The sequence below is a fragment of the Xenopus laevis genome, chromosome 8S, assembly GCF_017654675.1.
Source record: "Xenopus laevis strain J_2021 chromosome 8S, Xenopus_laevis_v10.1, whole genome shotgun sequence".
Taxonomy (NCBI): domain Eukaryota; kingdom Metazoa; phylum Chordata; class Amphibia; order Anura; family Pipidae; genus Xenopus; species Xenopus laevis.
In genome coordinates, this window is record NC_054386.1 from 56310834 (window position 1) to 56334090 (window position 23257).

The 23257-nt window shown below is 39.8% G+C and overlaps 1 protein-coding gene across 4 annotated transcripts in view; it reads right to left on the reverse strand.

Moving 5' to 3' along the window:
* The window catches only part of LOC108700542 (rho guanine nucleotide exchange factor 9), a 258564-nt gene that overhangs the window by 130408 nt on the left and 104899 nt on the right, over window positions 1-23257 (reverse strand). The window lies entirely within an intron of this gene.

Below are 23257 nucleotides of genomic sequence, written 5' to 3' on the forward strand. Positions count from 1 at the left end.
AAGTCATAGAGGACTTTCATGACCATATAAAATCTCTTATACAGTACAAGTCATGGAACTTTAAGTTCTTTAGCCTTATATGAGCATGGAACTCCTTGGTGACTTCTATTATATTTGAAAAGCGGGTATATTAGTCCTACATGTTTAAATGCAAATAGCCTGTGTTATAATGAAACAAATAAGTACACAAGCAACTGGAGCACTTTCTCTTCCTCTGACCATGGTTATAAAGGAAAGATACAGAAGACACTGACTTGTGATCTATGAAGTCATGACTGCACATGAATAGTCAACCACCATGGTACGTTCCTCATCATTTAGAGCTGATGGTTTGCCAACTTGTGATGGAAATTACGTTCCAGAGTATTTAGCTTATGGCCCTCCTAATGGTGTTCAACTATAAGTCACAATATCCCACTGAGAGCCAAAAGCAGTGGAAGTGCTGGGAGAGCTGCCTCTTTTCTCCCATCTGGGAGAGTCCACCACAGCTGCACTGTCAACCCTAGTTTCCAGTAAATGAACCTGCACAATGAAACATATGCTCATCTTAAATCTGTTTCTTCTCCCATGCTTTGTTTAAACATATTTAATCAGATATGTATCAACCCAGTGAAGTGTACTATAGTGTATGCAGAATAAAATAAATGGGGAATAAAGGCAGAGGTTTTTTTTTATTTTGCAAGTAAATTCTGTGCATCTCGGTCTCATTCGTGAAGTCTATAAATCCCCACCTTGTTTAAGTGTAGGGCTACAATATACTCGCTCTATTGCTTTGCAAGTTAATTCAGCAAGGGCACTAGAAAAATAAATAAAATGGCCTTTTCATGTTCAGTAAAGTAGGGTCTTTTTTCACTACCATTCCCTGCTCAATAGTATCTCTTAATAGTAGCTACAGAACTGAGCAGAGAAGTACCAGGAGACACTTCCTGCTTCTGCACATTCATTATTTATCAGGGTAATATAAAAATTTCGAAAAAAAAAACAAGAACATTAAAATAACAATAACAATTTTAGGTTGATAGAATACCAATTTCCTTTTCTACTATTGGATGTATCAAGTACAAAAGAAGATAAGAAAACATGTCTTTATCTAGTCAGATTTAATTGCACCTTATTCTGTGGCCAGTCCAGGAAAGCCTTTGTCATCTGACTACAGGCAATAAAAAAAAAAAGGTATAATCATTAATGTCTCACAGTGGGGGTCTCAGTGGCCTGTGGAGGAGATTTACATCTTGATTTCTGAGATGAACAAGATGATATTTTTAGGAGACTCTCCAAAACAAAGAGATTTCAGACTCAAATGCTTCAGCCACATAAATATATCAGGACAAGGCAATGATATATACTTTCCACTATGTGCACATTCAACTTACTTTTCATTAGCTTAGTGAGAATATGTTGATCTTTTAAGGCAAGAGAATTTGCTCTTTCTTATCAGTTACATAATTTTAAAGTAGAGATACACAAAATAAATAATGTCTGTCTGCATTTGGTTCAATGCTGAACCCTCCACAAATACTCATAACAGCCCCAAACTCTAATTTGGGATGTTGGGTATTTTCAAATACCATGTTTGCTAATAGGCAAATTCCCTAAAGCTGTACCCACAGGTTTCTATGGCAGATGTTCCTTGTTTCCCATAGATATTTCTGGTATATTTATCAGTCAAGTATCCAAAGTTAAAGGTACCTAAACATATATATAATAACAAGCCACACATGGGGATGGGACCAAAAAGAATTTTAATCATGAACCCAAGTTAATAAAAGCAACCTTGTGTGCTTATTTTATGCAGTATTTCACTCTCAATGGATCCAACAGAATCAACACTTTCAATGCTGCAGTCAATAGAGCTATTGATTACAGCAGAGGATGCCTTTCTTTACACATAGAAAACAATTCGTTCCGCCAGCTTGAAAGAGGCAAAGAGATGATGATGTCTTTTTGGGGTCGCACCTTCACTTAAGTACACATCACATCACAGAGTAAATACACTCAAAGGATGTTGCTGTGCTATACTGGAATATACCAAGGAAAAATGTAAAGGGTTATGGCACATGTAGTGTGAAACAGGCGCAGAATTGCATCCTCTTCCTCCCAGAAAGTGTGCAATCTCACGTGTATTCATTAAGATGATCTAAAATACTGTAGGGATAACATCAGTACCTGCATATAAACACTAATGCACAGGTTCGCAACCCCCCTCCACCCCTAGCCCCCCAGCCACAATCCCCCTCCATCCCCCCATGTGTACTTTATTTTATCTTGTCAGGGCCTGGGGGGAGGTAAGAGTGCATCGCCCAGGGTGGGGAGCAGGTCTTGGTCTTGATGAGGCAAGGTTTTTTTCCCTGTGTCCCATCAGCCCAGTCCGACCCTGCTAATGCAGCTCATAGCAAACAACTATATGATAATCAACATGGCAGAGCCTAGTCTAAGTACAGAAACACCCAAACATACCTAAGGCATAATTGAAAAATATTTACATATAATTCAGGCAATGAAAATACATTACGCATGGCCATATGAAATTCTATATAGTCGCATTCTCATTTTAAAAACAAAACTCACAAGACCCATACCATGAACTAATTGTACAGGTCATTTCCCCTTACCTTGGTCTCATGAGAAAAAAATAGAAGTGTTTGTGGGTACACAGCCAACAAGGAATGTTTTTATAGATGCTAATTCAAAAACGCAGAGACTCGAATAGTGCTGGACCAACCCAGCCGGGTGCCCTAGGCAACAAAGCTGACTTGACCCACCACCTAGTTGCCCACCGTGTAGCTGGTGGAGGGACAAGGACCATAATTAGGAATAGGTAACAGAAGAGATATGTGGCTTGTACCCCCACCCACACCACCCCCATTGCATCCTAGGCAAGTGCCTCTTCTGCCTACCTCTTGTTCCAGCCCTGGACCCTTATTGTACTATAGTCACCATTTTACTGCAGGTATGCCTACTCAATTCAAATTTTAGCACAGATTACTCAACCACTGCCCTTTATCTGCTCCATGCTCTGACGAGCGGCAGCCCTGGTGATGTGCCAGTTGGCAGAGTGGGGTTAAAGCAGATATTTTCTTTCCAGCTCCCTGTGAGCCTATGACTGTAGCTGTTAATTAGCATGCAAGCCTAAAATAGAAAGTAAACATATGGTGCCACTCAAGCTGATATGTAGGAAGTGTCAAAGTAAAAAATTTGGTGTTTATAAGGCGAATGGGGTGAAGGATTGATATGGAACCAGTCTTTGTGGGGTGTCTAAAAGAATCACAGGATCATACAGCCCAATGAAGCACAAACGAACAGATTGCCATTACATTCCCCATATTTTCTACTCTCATTCCGACAAGCATCTAAACATGTTGCTTAATTTACATTGTTATAGTAGTGGGATAAATGAAGTGCAGCATGTGTTTCTATAGAGGAAGGGCTATTGTATATGGGGTGTTGTGTGTCTCAAGTATATATTACTTATGTATAAAAATTAATTCTATATGCAAAAATGCATATTTGGGCACAAAATGAATTTCTCTCATGTAGCATATGTAATTGTACAGATAAACATGTATTCCTTCTCTCAAACTGCATTTTGTTTCTCCAATGTATAAATGCCAAGTAACAGAATCCGTGATGTGTAACGTTACTTACACAATGAATTAGGAACTAAAGTCTAAAATAGAATAATGCTAGAAATTCTGTATTTTGGATACTATATATAAACTTACTGTACTACAAGCCTAATAAAACAAATTATTTATTCTTTCAAAATTGGCCACATCTTGTAATTTCTTAATCATCTTTGCAAGACCAAGACTATGCACATGCTCAGTGTGGTCTGGGCTGATTAGGGATCGTCATAAATTATCAAAACAGCACAAGACAAATAATATCTGCCAGAAGCTGATGATCTTTGTCCCTGCAGTTGGAGTTGGAAACATTAAAGGGCATGTAAAGGCAAAAATCAAATCAAATACGAATTTCTACAAAGACGCCGACTGCTCTACAGGGAAACAATCAAGCTGCTTGAGTTCTGCATGGCTTGGAAGTAAGGTGGGTGGTTGCCCCTGCTGCTAGTAAATATGATGGTTTCCCTGCAGATCAGTTAGGGACTATCTGAAGTTTCCTATCTGCAGCAGCCAGAGCAAGTAAAACGAAGGGGGAATTTCACTGCATACAGTAAGGTTTCTTATAAGAAAGTAAAAATGGGGTTTTATTTTTTTTGCCTTAAAGGAACAGTTCAGTGTGAAAATAAAAACTGTGCAAATAGATAGGCTGTGCAAAATAGAAAATGTTTCTAATATAGTTAGACAAAAATTAAATCTAAAAAGGCTGGAGTGAACAGATGTCTAATAAAACAGCCAGAATCCAATTTCCTGCTTTTCATCTCTATAACTCTGAGCTAGTCAGCGACTTGAAGGGGGGCCACATGGTACATTTTTGTTCAGTGAGTTTGCAATTGATCCTCAGCATTCAGCTCAGATTCAAAAGCAACAGATATGACCCATGTGCCCCCCCCCTCAAGTCTCTGATTGGTTACTGCCTGGTAGCCAGGGTAACCAGTCAGTGTAGACCAAGAGAGTTGAAGTAGTGTTCTGACTGACATGTTATACATCAAATCCCTCCAGCCTTTATACATTACATTTTTGGCTAACTAACTATATTAGAAACATTTTTTATTTTTCACAGCCTATCTATTTACCCAGTTTTTATTTTTACACTGAACAATTCCTTTAACATGCCCTTTAAGTAAAAATCACTTGAACAAATATGACTAGCATATGCCATGCCACACAAATAATATATAACAATAATAATTTGCAGGATTTAAATGGCAAAATGTAGGATTATTACAGAAAGAAAGATTACACATCACAGAATCCATTATGTCAATAGAATGAACATAAGGGACTCCTTTACCTCTGCAGAAACAGTGAGCAAAATTAAATTACAAGCACAGTGGCCATGGTTTTTTCCCACAATGCAGCAATCTTTTCTAGAATGCAAGTGTCATTGCGAACGCAAGCGGGCATTGCATTTGGCATAGATGTGCCTTATGCAATTGGGTCCAATTTGCAAAATTGGATGCAACTGCATGTGTACTTTGTCACAAATTGGGCTCAGTTGTGCAAAATATTTTAGTTGTATGTCTGCCATCATTTCCAGGGTACCCTCGCGGAAAGACTGAGAAGCACCGAGCACAACTATATGGAAGTCAGAAGAGCACATTTGGACCCAAGTATATTTAATGAATGTGGTTTTAGGCACAACTCACTACGGGGAAGAGCAAAAGTGGCCCTTTGTGTCTGTGGACATAAATGATCCCTAATAAATTTTACAAAACAAATGTTTTCATTTTTACAAAATAAGTTTCTATAACTTGAGGTGACATGGCTAATTCCATTATCTCTCAACCAAAGCCATCATTACTATAGACCTAACATCACCTCAATAAGATCTGACAAACTCTTCAGTCAATAAAATGCAGAATCTATGTTGAGCCAATTGTCCCTTTTTTTACCCATGAGCCCAACTAAAAAAAAAGTTAGAGAGCATGCAAAAAATTCATGAGGGTGCCAAATATGGGCTGTCATTGGCTTTTGGTTGCCTCTATGTGGACTGGCAGACTAACTTTCTTTTTGGCAGTACACATTGTTTTATGCAGCTAACATTTGCCTTCAAGCCAGGGATTCAAAGGCAATTGGGACCCACATTCGATAGGTTGCTCATTCATGTTGCTCCTGAGCCACTGGTAGGATATCACTGCTATAAGTATTTACAAAAACATCAGCGATCATTTATTAGATGTTGGTGATGACAGCTACAGCTCATTTAACAAACTCAAAGATTTGTCCAAAATGAAGGAGCAAAATATATACAAAAAATCTAGTGGAAGTTGAGGACATTTTTTTTGCAGAATGATGATCTGTAGCTTCTGTAGAACATCTATTTTAGCATTATATAGTTATTGTACCATGAAGGTGGAGCTAGGCAGGGGAACTTCTGGCCCTCATGCTGCCTGAGGCTGCCAAGACCACCCCCCACACAAACACACACACACACACAAAACTCTCCTGTGCGCAGACAGGGACAAGGAGAGCAAAGAGAGCAACCAGTTGTGCATGGCACTCTCATATAGACAGCTATCCCTTCCAGGCACTGGAGGACAATTCTTGGCATATTGTACATGTTCCTCAAATGATGAATACAATAAAATGTTAAAGAGGATTTGAAGTCAACCAGAAAATTAAAGTAATCTTCTGAGCACTTTTTGCAATTTATTTTAATTTTGAATTCTGAGTCAGTTAACAGTTATTAGTGTATATTTAGTGTTAAACAGGGACCTACAGCTCAGCTGCTCTCTCTCATGGCTGCTGTGCTGACTGTCCTTGTGTTAATATGCAGGCTTTTGCTGAAAAATAACCTTGAAAACATATTTCCTATAAGCAAAGCATCATTGTGTTATCAATTATAATCTATGCTTAGTGATGTCATTTCTGTCACATGACTCAAAGGAATTTGTGGTAAGAAATAATTAACCCCTACTTAAAACATAGGGATATGCCCATAGCCTTGTGCATTTATATCAGGGGTATCCAACCTTTTTGGCTTCCATGGGCCACATTGGAAAAAGAAAAAATACACAAACACTTTTGATTTTTAAAATTAAAGAAAATACACAGAAAAGAACTACAATACCAGTTAGATAACCAGATGGAGCTATACATTGGAATATGGAACACCTGGATATTAAACAGACTTATGATTATTATTATTATTACTAACTGGGCAATGGGCAGAGTCCCCCTCCTCCCTACTCCATAGGTCACCACATTGTTACAACCTGGCATAGTAAGTGTCAGGATCCTTACCCGGACCCTCACTCGGATCGCCGGCAGGTGCATCTTCTCCCTATGGTGCCGAAACCAAGATGGCGGTGCCCAGCGCCAAATTTTATATAAAGGGACTTCCAGGACGCCGGTTCAATGCCCGATGATAGGTCTGATTTATTGTGAGTACCTGGGTGTTATTATATTGCTTATTCTCTGAACTTGACTTTGCCTGGACTTTGACACTGTTTTGTATGCTGCCTGTCTTTTGATCTCTGCCTGGACTTTTGATTACGCCTTTCTCTTGAACCCTTGCCTGTACTTCGATTTTGGACTTTGACCCCGAAGCTTCCTCCCTGGTCCGGACTACTACCACTGGGAGCCGTTACGCTCCTGACAGTAAGTCTGTTCCTAAAAAGAAGACAGACTGAGGTGGTTAATGTGTCTGGACTTAGAGAGCACAAACTGTTATTTCACTCTCATTTTCTCTGTATTTCCATACATTTATTTCTTAATTTCTTTATTTTTTTCCCTTCTCTTCCTTTTCTCTCTCCTTCAAGCTGGGCCGCATTCATATCCATCCTGGGCCGCAGGTTGGACACCCCTACTTTATATAGTCATGTGAGTATGTAATACCCACCAGGGTGGGACAGCTTTGTGTCAGCAGCACAATATTTGGGTATGCTTCTTTAATTTAAAGGTATTAGTTAGTTCTATTAGGGGGCACAGCTAAATCATTGAAAATTTCAATAATGCCTATTAATGATGTACATTTTCTAAGATGTCTATTACAGGTACATTATTTTTTTATATTTAGCTTCCTAGAAGACCGCTGCTTATATTTTGTGTCATTGTCCTCCCCTTTACCTACAGTGGTAAAAATTAATGAGCTAGCTAAATCATGAGGATGAGCACTGCAAATAAGACACTGTCCCATTCTGAACTCTAATGGCTGTCACAGCAGATTAAGTTTTATTGTTCTCATAAAGAGAAGCCGTTACATAGTTACAAAATGCTAGAAAGGAAATGGACAAAAGCAGAATTGTCCACTCCATCTTGCAGAGCACCAGTGAATATACTGAGGTACAGAAGATACATTTGTTAACCAATGACTGGTAGGAGGGTCCACCTACCTCTCACATCTCCATTGCTTTTTACAATGTTACATTGTAAAGCTCCACTATGCATTTCTAACTGAGGGACTGAACTTTAGGAATTCTGGGCAGTGAAAAAACCATGGGGTCTATGGGGCAAATTCACTAAAGCGTGAAGCGCCTAACGTTAGCGTAAATTCGCTAGCGAAGTGGACCTACTCCAGCACTATTTAGCACCCTTACACCAAGTGAAGTTGTGTTTTGGCAAAGGGTCAATGTAACTACGCTAATTCACTAACTTGCGCATTTTACTGAACGTTACCTCTTGCGCCAGACTTGCCTTCACCACCTCAGACCAGGCGAAGTGCAATAGAGTAGATAGGGATTGCTTCAAAAATAGAAAAAGATCGTAAAATGTATTTGCTGCTACATATACGTCCATTCAACTTTAACTTGGCGCCGTATGCAAACTAGGCATCGCTAGGATAATATCGCTTTGCTTGACGAATTAACGCTAGCGCAAATTCGCTACCGTTTGCCTCCCTGAGCGCAACTTCGGATTTTAGTGAATTAGCAGCGCCCTGACAAAGTGCGGCGAAGGCGTCGCTAGCGCATTTTCGCTGCTTAGTGAATTTGCCCCATGACTTATGTCAGTAAAAGGCATAATGTGAGACATTAATTTACATGAATTAAAATGGCATGGTAGCATGAATTATGGTAATGTTACACCCTGTTGTTCTTTCCCCTCCAACCTACTGCTACATGGGATATAAATTGGTGGGACAATGTAGAAGTCCCCATGCAGGAATGTAGTGGGCTTCTAATATGTACTGAAAAAACACTCATTGACTCCGTGGGGCCCCAAGAGTGTTCTAGATATCGATTAGTGATGTGCACAGGGGCGATCCTGGCCCCTCCGCCGCCCGAGGCAGCAGCAGTTGCTGCCGCCCCCCTCCACCCTCCACCCGGTTACCTTTATGCACTAGCGCAGAGAGCTTAACTGCACTCTCTGCGCTAGAAGAGTCGAATTTCCGGTTTGAAAACCGTAAATTTGGCTTTTAAAGTACCAGGAGCAGCATTTTTGACGCCCCTGGTACCTAGTGCGAAGCACCCCTGGATGTGCAGACCAACAAATTACCCATCTGGACCTAACTCTTATCAGAGCTGATGTGGCCTGCCATCATCATTCATATACCCATACCCAACCTGCCTATAGCTAAGGTACCAGAGAAAGCAGGGTAAAGTGCACACAAGTGTATAAATTAAAGTTGACGGAAAGATGGAGATTTTTGGTGCAAGGCAGCGGGCCGGGCAGATCATGGTCATAGTAATGCCTGCTAGGAAAGTTTTATGTTTGCCCAAATTTGGACTCATTTGACCAGCAGGTTTTGGTCAGCTTTCACAACACTTGTATCAATGGCAATTCTGCTCCAAAGTAGAATTACCACCTGTATGGTTTTGAGCTGGACAGCCTGGTTCATAGTATTTCAAAAGTTTGACTCTGCCCTGACTGACTGCAATTAAGGTGGCAGTGGCACATCCCTAAAGATCATTAATGTGCCCCCTGAGATTACCTATTCAGTTGCCTGTCTGGCTGGTCCACCAACCGAAGGTGACAAACAGCGGCATAACAACCACAGGATTCCCCACCCCCGAAAAAACTTTGGAGGAGCCCAGAGAGCACAGAATCTCATAATAAGCCCTACCTTGACCTGCCCTCCTGATCACGTACCCTCAATTCCCTACCTGCTCACGCTGGTGAAGGTAGGGTGATTTTTGACAATTGTAGCGGAAGCAGACCCCACAGTTTGGGCCCCCCTGTCCCTCCTACAAGTGCAGGGTCTGCTTCCTCTATAGTTATGCCACTGGTGGCAACCCTACCCCAGAGTCTAAAATTGTTCAATGTTCCTCCTGGATAGGAAATGAAGCACTATATCATTCCATTACATCCTTTTTAAATGGCAGCACTCATGCATGCTGCAACAGACCAATAGAAATCACAGGGGTGTGACTTTGAGAGCCCAGGTCCCCCATCCCCCCACAAGAAATTATAAGCCCCCCACACACAACTTCAGCTGTGGGGTCTGCATGGCTCTATAGCTGCACCACCAATAATATCAGCACATGACAAACAGGCATACGCACAGCACACTGGCTGGAAAGGTGTAATAAGAGCTGTGCATATAACATTGTGCTAGTAAATGAATATGTATTTCTTTGGCAACCCACAGAAACTGCCAAGCTTTCTCAGCCTTGTGTAACAGGGCTTCTCAGTTACTGATTTCTGCAGCTCTCCTGGTACCCAGCAATAAATACCTGACACAGGGAAATGTCACTCACTCACAAACCTTGTTGAAAGGTTCATAAACAATTAATAAATGATTAAATGGATTAAAAAATTAATGGAATTGGGGTGGGGGAGCATTCTTGCATCTTCTCTCTGTTTGCTCCTTAAAGAGAAATTGCCAAAACTGTAAAACTGCAGCAGCGGCTCAATGAAAAGGGTTTTATTTTTTTCTTAAGGTTTTTAGAGATCTCAGATGGTTTAATGGTGAGTTTAAAAGCTCAGCCAAGCTGTTTAGCAATTGGCCATCATGACATATAGCCATATGTATATAACATGTGCTCCCTGGAATGCACAGTCAATCTGCAATAAATTCACAGCAGTCCATGATCTCTTTATATCCAAATCCCTTTACCTTCTGGCTATCACTAAAACATGGCTCTCTCCCACAGACACTGCTTCACCTGCTGCCCTCTACCATGGAGGCTTCTCACTCCCCTGGACTGGATGGCCGTCATGGCGGTGGGGTAGGATTTCTTCTCTCCCCCAAATATAGGTTTCAAAATATAACCACACCAAATTCTCTCTCCTTCACTTCTTTTGAAGTCCACAGCATAGGTTTGTTTTCTCCATCTCTCTGCGTGTTGTTGTCATATATCGCCCCCCGGGTCCCTACTCTACTTTCTTGGATAACTTTGCTGCTTGGCTTCCATACTTTCTCTCCAGCGAGACATTTTAGGTTACTTCAGCATCCCCATAGACAACTCTTTTTCTCTTGCCACCTCTACACTCCTCTCTCTAACAACTTCATTTGGTCTCTCTCAGTGGACCGACTCACCTACCCACATCAAGGGTCATGCTCTTGATCTTATATTCTGGCACTCGTGCTGCCTATCCAACCTTACTAACTCTCCTTACCCACTATCTGACCATCACCCACTCTTCTTTCAGATAACACTTTCACCTGCACTATCACAACCATCTCTTTCTACCCACATGTACAGAAACCTTAACACCTTTGATCCACAACAATTATCAACAGTATCAGCACAATCCATCTCTCATATTAACAATCTTTCCTGTCCAAATAGGGCAGCTTCTCTTCTACCACCCGTCACAGCCGACCAGCTAAACCCCAACCCTGGCACACTAGTGTAACACAGTACCTCAGAAAATCTAGTAGATCAGCTGAGCGATGGTGGAGAAAGTCACAAACTGATGCTGACTTCATCCACTTCAAATTCATGCTCTCCTGCTATAATCAAGCTCTATCATTAGCTAAAGAACAATACTTCTCTTCTTTAATCTCCACTCTGTCCTCTAAACCGCAGTGAATGTTTGCCATATTTAACTCACTCCTATGCCCCCTTCCACTCCCTCCACCCATTAATGTAACTGCCCAAGATCTTGCTCATTTCGTTAATGAAAAAATCGATCTCATTAGGCTGAGCATACCATCTGACAACAATCTCAGACTAATGTGCAGTCCACTCACATCCACTTTGCACTCCTTCATCCCTGCAACACTAGCAAACTTCTAGCCTGAGTTTTCAACAGTCGCCCAAAGTTGCCTTAGTGAGGCAACTTCGGGCGACTATAGAAAACGCATCGCCGCGTGTGCATTAGCGCAGGCGACTTTTCATTGTAGCCTATGGGGAAAAACGCTGAGGCAGTTCGGGGTGATAGTCGCTCAAAAGACGAGGCGATTAGTCACCAGATGACAAAATCTCCCCAAATCTCCTCTTGTGGCCTTACCCTAAAGGTCACTATTCCATACTAATCATTCTAGAGCTCTCTGCAGCCTTTGACACAGTTGATCACACACTCCTCCTAGACATTCCATACTCAGCTGGCATTCGTGACACTGCTCTTTCATGGTTTACATCTTATTTGTCTGACCGTTCATTTAAAGTTGCCTTCTCTAACTCTACTTTTACTACGTTCCCTCTCTCTGTCTGAGTTCCTCAAGGCTCTGTTCTAGGCCCTCTGCTGTTCTCACTCTATACAACTTCGCTGGGAAAACTTATTCAGTCGTTTGGACTTCAGTATCACCTTTATGCTGATGACAACCAACTCTACTTGTCTACTCCTGATCATTCTAATTCTTTCTTTTCCCAAGTTACAGACTGTCTCTCAGTTGTCTCCTCCTGGATATCACAGCGCCACATGAAAATGAACCTTTCAAAGACAGAACTCATTATATTTCCTCCAAGAACTTCCCCTGTCCCTCAGATATCACTGACAGTAAACAACACCACCTTTCATTCCACCACACAGGCACGCTGCCTAGGAGTTATCTGTCTTTTTTACCAGACATTCAAACACTTGCAAAATTTTGTATTCAACTGCGCAACATTGCCTGAATACGACCATATCTCAGTTCAGAATCAACTAAAACACTGATTCAGTCTCTCATCATCTCCCGCCTTAATTACTGCAACTTACTCCTCGCAGGTATTCCAACAGATCACCTTTCACAACTCCAATCTGTTCTAAATGTGGCTGCTAGACTCATTCATCTATCTAACCGCTCAACATCAGCTGCTCCCATATGCATGTCCCTTCACTAGCTCCCAATCTCCTCTAGAATCAAATTGAAATTACTAACACTCACATTCAAGGCCCTTAATAATGAAGCCCCTCCCTATATTTCATCTCTGATCCCCCATTCTCATCTACAAGACTTCTCTCTGGCTTCTGCTTTTCTCTGGAACTCTCTGCCTTGAGCTGTCAGACTTTCTCCTTCTTTACAAACTTTCAAGCGCTCCTTAAAAACCCACCTGTTTAAAGAAGTTTATTCAATGTACCTTAATTAATCAATCATTGCTGTATCAAAAATCACAAAATTGTTTCTAAAATCCTAATGTCTCAATTGTACCCTAACCTTTACTTTGTAAACTCTAATTTGTAGGGCCCTCTCAACCTATTGTACTCTGTAACCCTTGTGTGTTATCCTCCATTTATTCCCTGTTTGTTATAACTAAGGTAAAGCACTGCGTATCTTGTCGGCGCTACATAAATAAATGATGATGATGATGATATATATATATATAAATATATATATATATATATATATATATAAATGTCACAAAATATCAATGGTAATTGTGTATTGCATATAGAAGGTCCCGCACTCCAAATTCTTGTGTCTCAAAATGTTATTGATCTATCAGGGATGCACAAAGTGATGGATCAATAAAACTTTGAGATACAAGAATTTGGAGTGCGGGTCCTTCTATATGCAATATATATATATATATATATATATATATATATATATATATATATATATATATATATATATATATATATATATATATATATATATATATATATATATATATATATATATATATATATATGAGCCTAGACCCACCCCTTCTCTCTCGCTATACCAAGTGTGACAGGGTGTGGTCACCGCGCTTCCTGGGCAATTGCAAAACTATGCAAATCACATCTAGCTGCATGGGCCTCTGCCAAGCAACTAGGGAAATGAGAAAGGGTAGCGAATTAAAGCCATAGGAGACATGTTAACCCTATGTGCCCCTTATATATATATTTCTATAGCAATAATGTGCATGCAGAGTTTATAGATTTACCATACAGTAATAGTTCCAACAAGGGGAATAACATAAATTAAAATAAATATACTCAGTAAGTGCACACATAGAGAAGCAGATGGAAGGAGGTTCCTGCCCTGTAGAATTTACAATCTAATTATGATGGGGGGGGTGTCCATAGCTGAAAAAGTAAAACTGAAATAAGAAGGATTAATGGAGTTAAACTCATAATAGTCACACTTCACTTTCATAAATAATGGGTCACTCCAATGGTCTGGCGTTAATTAATAATTGTGGAGTAAAGTGAGGTGAAAAAAACTGTAGGTAAAGGGAATGTCAGCCCAAAAATATTTTTTGCTTAACAAAAGAAAACATAATTCATTACAATTTTCAGTGTTTTAAGTTATTTGTATATGTATTAAAAAGCAGTGTTTGTCTGTCCCTTTCTATTCTCTGCCCTGGTGGCTCAGACTGTGGATACAATGTAAGACAAGGCAGTTTATTAACAGACCTGTCTTTGCTAGAGAACTCCCAGGAGTTAGGCAAATGCTGTTTCATTAGCAATTGTTTTTACAACTAACTTTAAAAGCACTGAAAATTATTATTAAAGTCTTATTGAAATCTGCTTAGAATTGTTTTCTTTTATTAGGCACATTTTTATTTTAGAGTTGACTTGCCCTTTAAGACGCACGTGAGATCATTTTCTGACAATTCTAGTTCTGTGTCCACATATAGACACCTTTTTGTCTTACTATAAACACTATTCTCACAGTGTCTGGCACCATATCAAAGTACTATTCATACTATTCTCCAGCTGTAGGGAAACAATCACGTGACATTAAGGGTTGGGATTTGCTTCAGCCGAAAGCCAACCAAATCTGACTACTGCATAAAGTGCACAGATTTGACTAATTCAAAAAATGAATGCTGAAATTGGTGCATCCCTAAACCTTTATACAATCTTCAGTTGCAGCGGCTCACTATTAAGGTGCCAAACGCTTGTCTTACTATGATTACTTTTCACTGCCCACCTAATAATATTTATGGGTTCACTTAAATGGGTTGTTCGCCATTCAAAGATTTTTTTCAGTTCAGTTATTTTCAGTTGCTTTCCAATTTTTACTTTTTAACATTTTTAAAAAATTGAAATCTAAAGTTTAATGGTTTTGTCTGATCCAGGTGAAAATTCTAAACTTACAATTTGCTACATTAGTTGATACATTTCTCAGCAGCATATGTAGAATATTAGTAATTTCACTTTATTGAGGACATAAAGTTTGGGAACCTGATATCGGAAAAATCAAGAAAATCACAACCTGGTCCAGCAACTTTCGTATTATTATGGAATATTAGCAATTATTGTATCAATTATTATAACAGATGTCTTTAATGAAATTCTGCTTAGCAGGGCCAAAGATAGGAAACATATCACTTAATGTATTGTTTTAAAACAGTTTGCAGAGTCAGTGACCCCCACCAGAACTTCTTTAGAAAGTCCAAAGAAGGTAAAAAAATTAAACTTTCCACAACACAAATGCTTCCTGTTGATGGGATGCAATGGGTTATCGGTTTTTTAACCTTGTCCCATAAGCAAGTCAGGGGGCAGGTATAAGCCTGAATCTGAGACACCCACCAGACAACCAACTAGAAATACTGAATCAGTCTTGAAATGACACAGATCCTGACTTGCACCCTCGGGAGCTCATGGTACAGGTATGGGACCTGGGGTTTTCTGGATAACTGATCTTTCCATAATGTGAATCTTCATACCTTAAAGGAGAATTCAACCCGTAATAAAAAAAACCCTCCCCCCTACCCTGGGTAGACCCTCCTTCCCCCAAGCCTACCTGCCCTTACGAAACCCAGAGCAGATCATGATATCTTACAATTGAAAAAGGGACAACTGCTCTATGAGAAGTCCCTCTATGACTGTACCTCCTTTTACTGCACTGCAGGGAAATGCTGGAGCTGAATTAATAATAGATGATGCTAAGGTTCTGCTAAACTATTTGAAGGCTGTACAGTTACCCTCAGGAAAAACACCAGAAGAGTTGGATGAGATGGGAAGACTGAAATGAAACCCCAAAAATGGCATGACTGGTGAATTCCCCTCTAATCACTGGTGCAGATGGTGGGAGTAGATCTTAGCCCTGAGCCACTTTGCAATGCAGTGTCTATAGGGAGATGCAAATTGCCATGGCAACAGGTTTCAGCAAGGCAAAACACTACACATCTCCTTGAAAATATATATACTTATACTCTCTGCTCGTACCTCTGCACTGCTCAGATACTGTGCTGTTTAGATATTTTCTTTGGGGTAAGGGTGGGGGTTGGGTCAAAAATGCAAAATTCTAAATTATGCAAAAATGCTAAATAATACTATGGGTCTGGAGGGTTATTAGGAACATTTTTAAGATGCTTCACTAAAGTAGCAGGAGAGGGGGACCACAGGAATGGCAGGACCCAAAGTAAAATAACCAAATGGGCCCCTTTTTCTGTAATGACCTGTAGCTCTTTAGTTTTATTACTGGCACCATTATGCTATTTGAAACACACAATCCCACAGTTACTTACACTATCTTGCTTTATTATACAATACCATGGCAGAACTTCCAGGAGTGAAACTGCACCAGCACCATGCTGGAAGGCCATCAGTGTAGTAGCAATGCTGCTAGAAGATGTGCTGCTTTAGGGTCACCTGCAAGACATTGGTTACTTTACTGAATATATCCACTGTCCCATGTTAACTGCTAAGACTTTACTATGCACCCTATCCCAATGACACTCATATACCCTATTTCTACACAGTTGCAGTCCCTTCCCTAAGATAGATAACTCTTTGGGTGAAAATGGAGTTTCTTAATCTTTCCCACGGCAAGTACAATATACCACTCACTGGGACTGGAGAAACCCATGCTGTTACCCCACTTGCTTCCCTAAATATGGGACATCTCATCTTACATGAGTACTCACAAAAATAGAATTTACAGCAAGATAAATGCCAATAAGAAATATGTGTCATGCAGGAACTAAAGACAAATACGATTAATCCAAAGACATACAGAAGGAAATAATAAAATGCTGAGTATAATAGTAAGGTTATTGATTAGATTTCATAGCATGTATATCAGAGCACAAGAATTCTCTAGAGAAAATAATATAAAGAGGCTATATAGATCTACTTGCATTGCCATAAATATAATCTTTATCAAAGTTAAAATTGCAAGGTATGCGTGTTTTCTTGCAGGGCCAGCCTAATAACTGTTTGACCTGGGCAATAACAAAAGGTAACAGAGCAAGCACACATAGATACCACTGTTAGCTAAGCCCCACATGCCCAACTAAGCATACTCACTTGTGTTCAAAACTAATGTAGTGTGCCCACAGTACTTAAAAATAATTTAAATAGTAAATAAACCCAATAGGATTGCATTGCCTCCAATAACAATTAATTATATCTTAGTTGGGATCAAGTACAAGGTACTGTTTTATTATTACAGAGAAAAAAGGAACTTACAGTAGCTTTAAAAATCTTTTTGATTTGATTATAATGGAGTATATAGAAGATGACCTTCCTAAAATTCAGAACTCTCTGGATAACAAGGTTCCAGAAACTAGATCCCATACCTGAAGCAAAATCATTTAAACGAGTATAATTCTCATTACATAGAATTATGACCAGTTTCATGAGTTTCATCAATATTTCAGTGTGTGCCCCTGCCCCCTAGAGCTTACAATCTAAGGCTGGTGACTTGAACACAGAGTGAGATATTTGTCAAAGGTCACAGTGAACTTTATTTACAAGTGAATCTATGGCTTCCCCAAAAGAGGATGTAGTAACCCCACCACCGAGCCATCACATCTCCTCGAATTGGTTTATACTGTTATCCTAACTTCCTCATGCTCTCTGGAGACCTGAAATATATAAGGAATACTATGAGAAATTTCTGAAAATGATTTATATAAGAAATAGCTGTTAGTCTATCTACTACATATCTATCTGTCTATCTATCAATCCATTGATATACAAGATACAGTGGCATAACTACGGGGGGAGCAGGGGGTGCAATTGGGCCAGGGCCCGCACCCCCCGCAGGGCCCCCCGGCAGTCACGCGACCAATGCAGCACCGCACGGAAGACCAGGGCCCGTCCCCACCAGGGCCCGCCCCCACCTAGTTCCGTCTCTGACAAGATATTTATAATATTTACATGCTATATAAGAAAATTCTCCCATAATAAAAGCACAGTTTGCCCAGGTACCCAGTTGCCCATTAAATGCTAATGGCATTAAACCCGCAGAAAACTTTTGCACCTTTTATTACATAACCCCATAGTTGCCAAACACACACTGCTATTGGCTCATGCTTAGATATACAACCTCAGTGCATCAGGAGTCTCTTTAAAATATGAAGAGACCTTGCTGCAATGTGAATCATAGTGTTATGATGCTGCTGCTGAATTTCATTTTGTTGCACACAGTTCTTTTCATATCAGGTGGTTGCCAACTTATTGCCATGGTGACAGGCATCTAACAAAACCCTAGGCCCGACTGAAACTGAAATGGCTGCTGTGGAGGAGGAAAGTAAATATAAGAAAAATCCTTATCTGCAGTTTTTTTCCTTTAAGACCTACTCTGTACTGCAGACAGATTCGCCGGCAGTCAGCACCTCTGGGTGTAAGCATACCCATGTGTAAGCATGGATAACTATAAACATATTTAATCTGGTACTTTATTTTCAGGGAAATCAATATAAACCAAGTAAATGGAAACTGCAGGTATCAGGAGGGAATATTGGTGCCAGGGGGCAATACAGAGAAGCCGAGAGATGCCCACTATACAGAATACCCATCTGCTTTGGAACTACTGTGCAACCTAGGAAGGCAATTATAAATAAGGCTTTGCAGCAGAAAGGTAAATGAGAATATGATCAGCCCGTTAAATGTCAATTTATAGAGAATAATATACCGCCTAATATAATACAGTTATGGGACCCCTTATGCAGAATGCTTTGGATCTCCATACCTTAAATCTAGGAAAAAATAACGTAAACATTAAATAAGCCCAATAGAATTGTGTTGCCACCATTAAGGATTCATTATATTTTAGTTGGGCTCAAGTACAAGGTACTGTTTTATTATTACAGAGAAAAAGGAAATAACTTTTAAAAATGTTGATTATTTGCATAAGATGCAGTCTGTCGGAGATGGCCTTACCGTAATTCAGAGCTTTTTTGATGGATAACAGGTTTCTGCACAACAAATCCCATACCTGTATATTAGAATATTATAAGTAACCATATAGTTCAGTGCCTTAAAAAACTCAGTACGGTGAGAGTTGTAGTTATGTAACAGCTGGAGAGTGGAGAGTTCCATATATAAATCATAAATTACACAATTTTGTCTTACAATACACACTGCCCACAATTACACCATTCACAGTTCTGCATAAAATACTGTTCTTGCAGGGCCGAACTTGTAGGTCCAAGTTTTGTAGCCCCTCCTCACATCCCCTAACGCTGTCTGATCTATACACATAATTGGAATATACATACGCAATACATGCATGTTTTAAAGTGCAGTAAGTACATCAAGTCCTCACATTAGACCCATTCAAGGCCACAGATGGAGAGAGAATGAATTCATTTTTTTTTTTTTTACAATAGAAAAGCACAGCAAACGACAATTTGCTAAGAGTTGCATTTTGGATTCAAGTCACAGACCTTGTCCAGCCCCACTGTGTTCTGTGCCAAGATAAAGCTCTGCATCTCTTTTCTTAATACAAAACCCAATTCAAGATCCAATCACCAACAACTGCTAAAAACACAACAGTCCTTTATCCCAAAGCATTGGTGCCATTCTCCCACTTATTAAAAATTCTGAAAAGTGTACTAGAAATTTCTACATACTGTAATCTGGTTTTGTGCAACTTATAGGTCAGAGGTTCCTAAACTGTAGGGCTGTAGGGCTGTAGGGCTGACACCCCCCCCCCCCCCGAAGCCAAAAAGGCAGGGGATGGAGGGGAGACAATATGAACCGAATTAATGGTATATGGAGTGCTAATTTACCGTTGAAGACTATAGTAGGGAGATGGACCAAACTTGGTTTTGATAGCAATTGCTTCAAAGGAAATAGTTGTGCAATCTGTACATGCTGTGAGGGCCCCAATGTAAGACTGCAGTAATCAGCTTGAACCCAAAAGAGTCTAAAACCTTAAACATTTCTAGGATGAAGATGAAACCTTATTTTTCATTTGCCTTTAAGTGACTTTTCTATACAACCACAACTACATTAACACTGTATTTTGATGACAATAATAAAAATATGTGTCTTTCAATTCTCCTCCAGTGAGGACCAGCAAGTCATGCGGTTATTTATAATTGCTCCTTCTTACTCCTTACAACCCTGCTTGCTTCACATTATTTGCTATGTTAGACTTATGTCACTTTCGGGACAGTGCCCTTTAAGGATTATTCATAGACTTATATTACAACAAACATGCTCTTTCTCTTGTAAAACAGGACAGGAGTGAAAAAGGCATGCTATTCTACATTCCATACACAGAGAATGGAGGCAGCACACTCGCAGGAGACATTTAACCCTCACTGTTCATGGGTAAAAGTAACATTATATGACTAAGGGCTGCAGTTAAAAGGGTTAGGGGGCCCAGGCAATGACTAAGGCCCACCATCTAAAGGGAAGAAAAAAATTACATAAATGAGTGATATCCAACCTCCAGCTGCTGGTGGGATGCAGGAAACCGCAGTTCTTTAAGAGCTGGAGGGCTGTAGAATGAACACCCTATTAGTATGTATACACTTAAATTATCTAACATAACATCTGTTCTTTAGTCTCAGCAAATGCTCTTTCTGTCCTACTGTAAATCCCCAGGACTCTTGGCAGTGAAAGGTTCAGTGGGCCCTAAAAAAGATTTAAGCAAAGATAATAGAGCAACGTCATACATATCAGAGCGAGTCCATGATGAGGCTCAGTAGCTGTGCGAGTATGAAATTGTGCTTGTTCTCCTTCTCTCTTTCTCTTTGGTTCTTTTGCAGGTTCCTGCCGTCAGCTCAAGGGGGAAAATCCATCTACCGGGTGCCCAGAAAGAACATCAGGATCACATTGATCAGCAGCAAGACCACAATCACAGCAAAAACCACCACAGTTTGGAGATCCAAGGTCATAGTGCAATGCAACTCATTATAGTGATCAGGGTGGGGGGCTTGAAGGATTTGAGATGTCAATCTTTGGTCTGCCAAAGTGTCCATGCATCCACCATGTTAGTGCAGAAGGGGGACACGAGGCTTCTCTCTATCCCTCACCGTAATGTTTTTTTTTTTTAATCTAAAAATAATGTTCTTTCTTTTTCTTTTGCACTTGTGGAGTCAGGAGGAAGAATTATTTGCTGGGACAAAAAACCCAGAAATCTTTAAATGAAAGTAAAAAAAAAAAGAGGGGAGAGAGCAAGGCTGCCCATGTCTTAGTGTCTCTCTTGCCTTTTAATTGGATTCCCTGCAGATAGGGCTGTGCATGAGCAGATTTGGAGGCTGTTTCTGCTGCCGTTGCGGCTGTGGGAAAGAGACTGTGGCAGTGTCATACAAGGCGGGCTGGGCGCATGCTAAGCAGGAGGTATAGGGATTTAGCTGTCAATCAGGGAGCAGGGACCAAGGATGGCGATTAATCCCCTTTTTTTCTCCAGCGTGGACGATAAGAAAAAATAGGGCTGCAGCAATGCATACAGAGAATCTTCTTCTATCTGCAAGGGAGCAGTGCATAGGCACTCAGAGACTGTGGGAGTGGAGAGAATGAGCACGTGTATGAATAGAGAGGGAGAGGGAAAGAGTACATCATGAGTTGGAGGAGGGAAAGAAAAGAAGTAAAGACTTTGAGAGAGGGATGAGGAGGAGGAGAAATTAGAGAGAAAGACAGATGATTATTTCTACCTGAGTATGGTATTAAACAATTGTTGCAACATATCGGCCATCATTAGGGAATGACAGGCTGGGCTGAATATACTATACAACTCATACAGGTGGTAGATAGAGTGATGGCAGCCATATGTAACAATCTTTAATACAGAAACAATAACAAAGTGTTATCTATGAAACCATTTCAAGATACCAGAAAGATACTGGTCCAAGGTTTTTGACCATATTTATAGGTCCCCTGTGCAACCCCCCCCTTTCATCAGAGATAATCATCATCATCATAATATTACAATCCATTTCCCCTCAGGCTCCCTTAAAACTTCTGAGAGTAGTGCCATGTCTCTAGTGCACTCTGAGGCTCACTTAATCTTCCTGGACCCAGGAGCAGTGCATCTGTATTGGGGGGGCATTATGTATAATCAGATCCTTCTTCTCAGCAGACCATGAGTTCTGATAAAAGATCTACAGCTTCATATCATATATAGATATTTCATATATATTAATTTTACTTATCCCAGCTATGATTGTTATTACATAATAAATTATATATAAAATTTTGCCTATTTCGTCTTGGAAGATTTTCGATATATGATGTCAGCTACAGTACCTATTACTGCAGTGCAACAATATTCTGTGCTATTGAACTTCTGACAAAAGGTAAAGAATACAGGCAAAACAAATTCAGAAAGTGATTATCTAACACAACCAGATTTTATTCAGGTCATCTTTGAAGTTGTAGGCCGAGTGCTGACAAATGGGGAAATAGGAAGGTTTCCCAGAAAACAGGTCAGCGACGGATTTTATGACTATAGTATAAAGATATTTCTGTTGTTCAGGTAAATGTACCAGTATCACTTCATTGAATGGTAACTCCTTACATTCCTACTTAAATTGTATTTAACTTGCCCATGTGAGATCAATACACCAGGCAATACACCACAGACAATACAGTACTAATAGGGGCAGCTGCAAGTCTTTGTGCTCTGATACGAGTGCAAACATTCTAGAAACTCGTTTAGCATAGAAAGCAGGAGTCAATATTAGAATCTGTGTCCCTATATTTCAAAGGCTCATTAACATACTGTATATTGCATTGCCACTTGGAGAGGACTGTAGCTCATTCTGCAACTAGATTGAAAGTTATAAGCATTGTTCAACTGTGTATATATATATATATATATATATATATATATATATATATATATATATATATATATATATAATGAATAAAGTACCCTCTATTGTAAAATATAAGGATAGTATAAGTCACTGAGGAATTCCATGACCATATAAAAGCACGAGGCCGAAGGCGGATTGCTTTTATACAGGTCATGGAACTCCAAGGTTACTTCTAATATCCTCATATTTTCCAACAAGGGGTACTTTATTTATTATAATACACAAGTTTTAGTGAGTCATGTGACAAAAATTACATCACTACCAACCGTTTATAACTGATTACATCACTACTCACCGTTTATAAGGATATAAACGGTGAATATATATATATGGCTTTTGTGTATTTTATATATATATATATAAAGACAGCCTGATTGATGAAAAAATAAT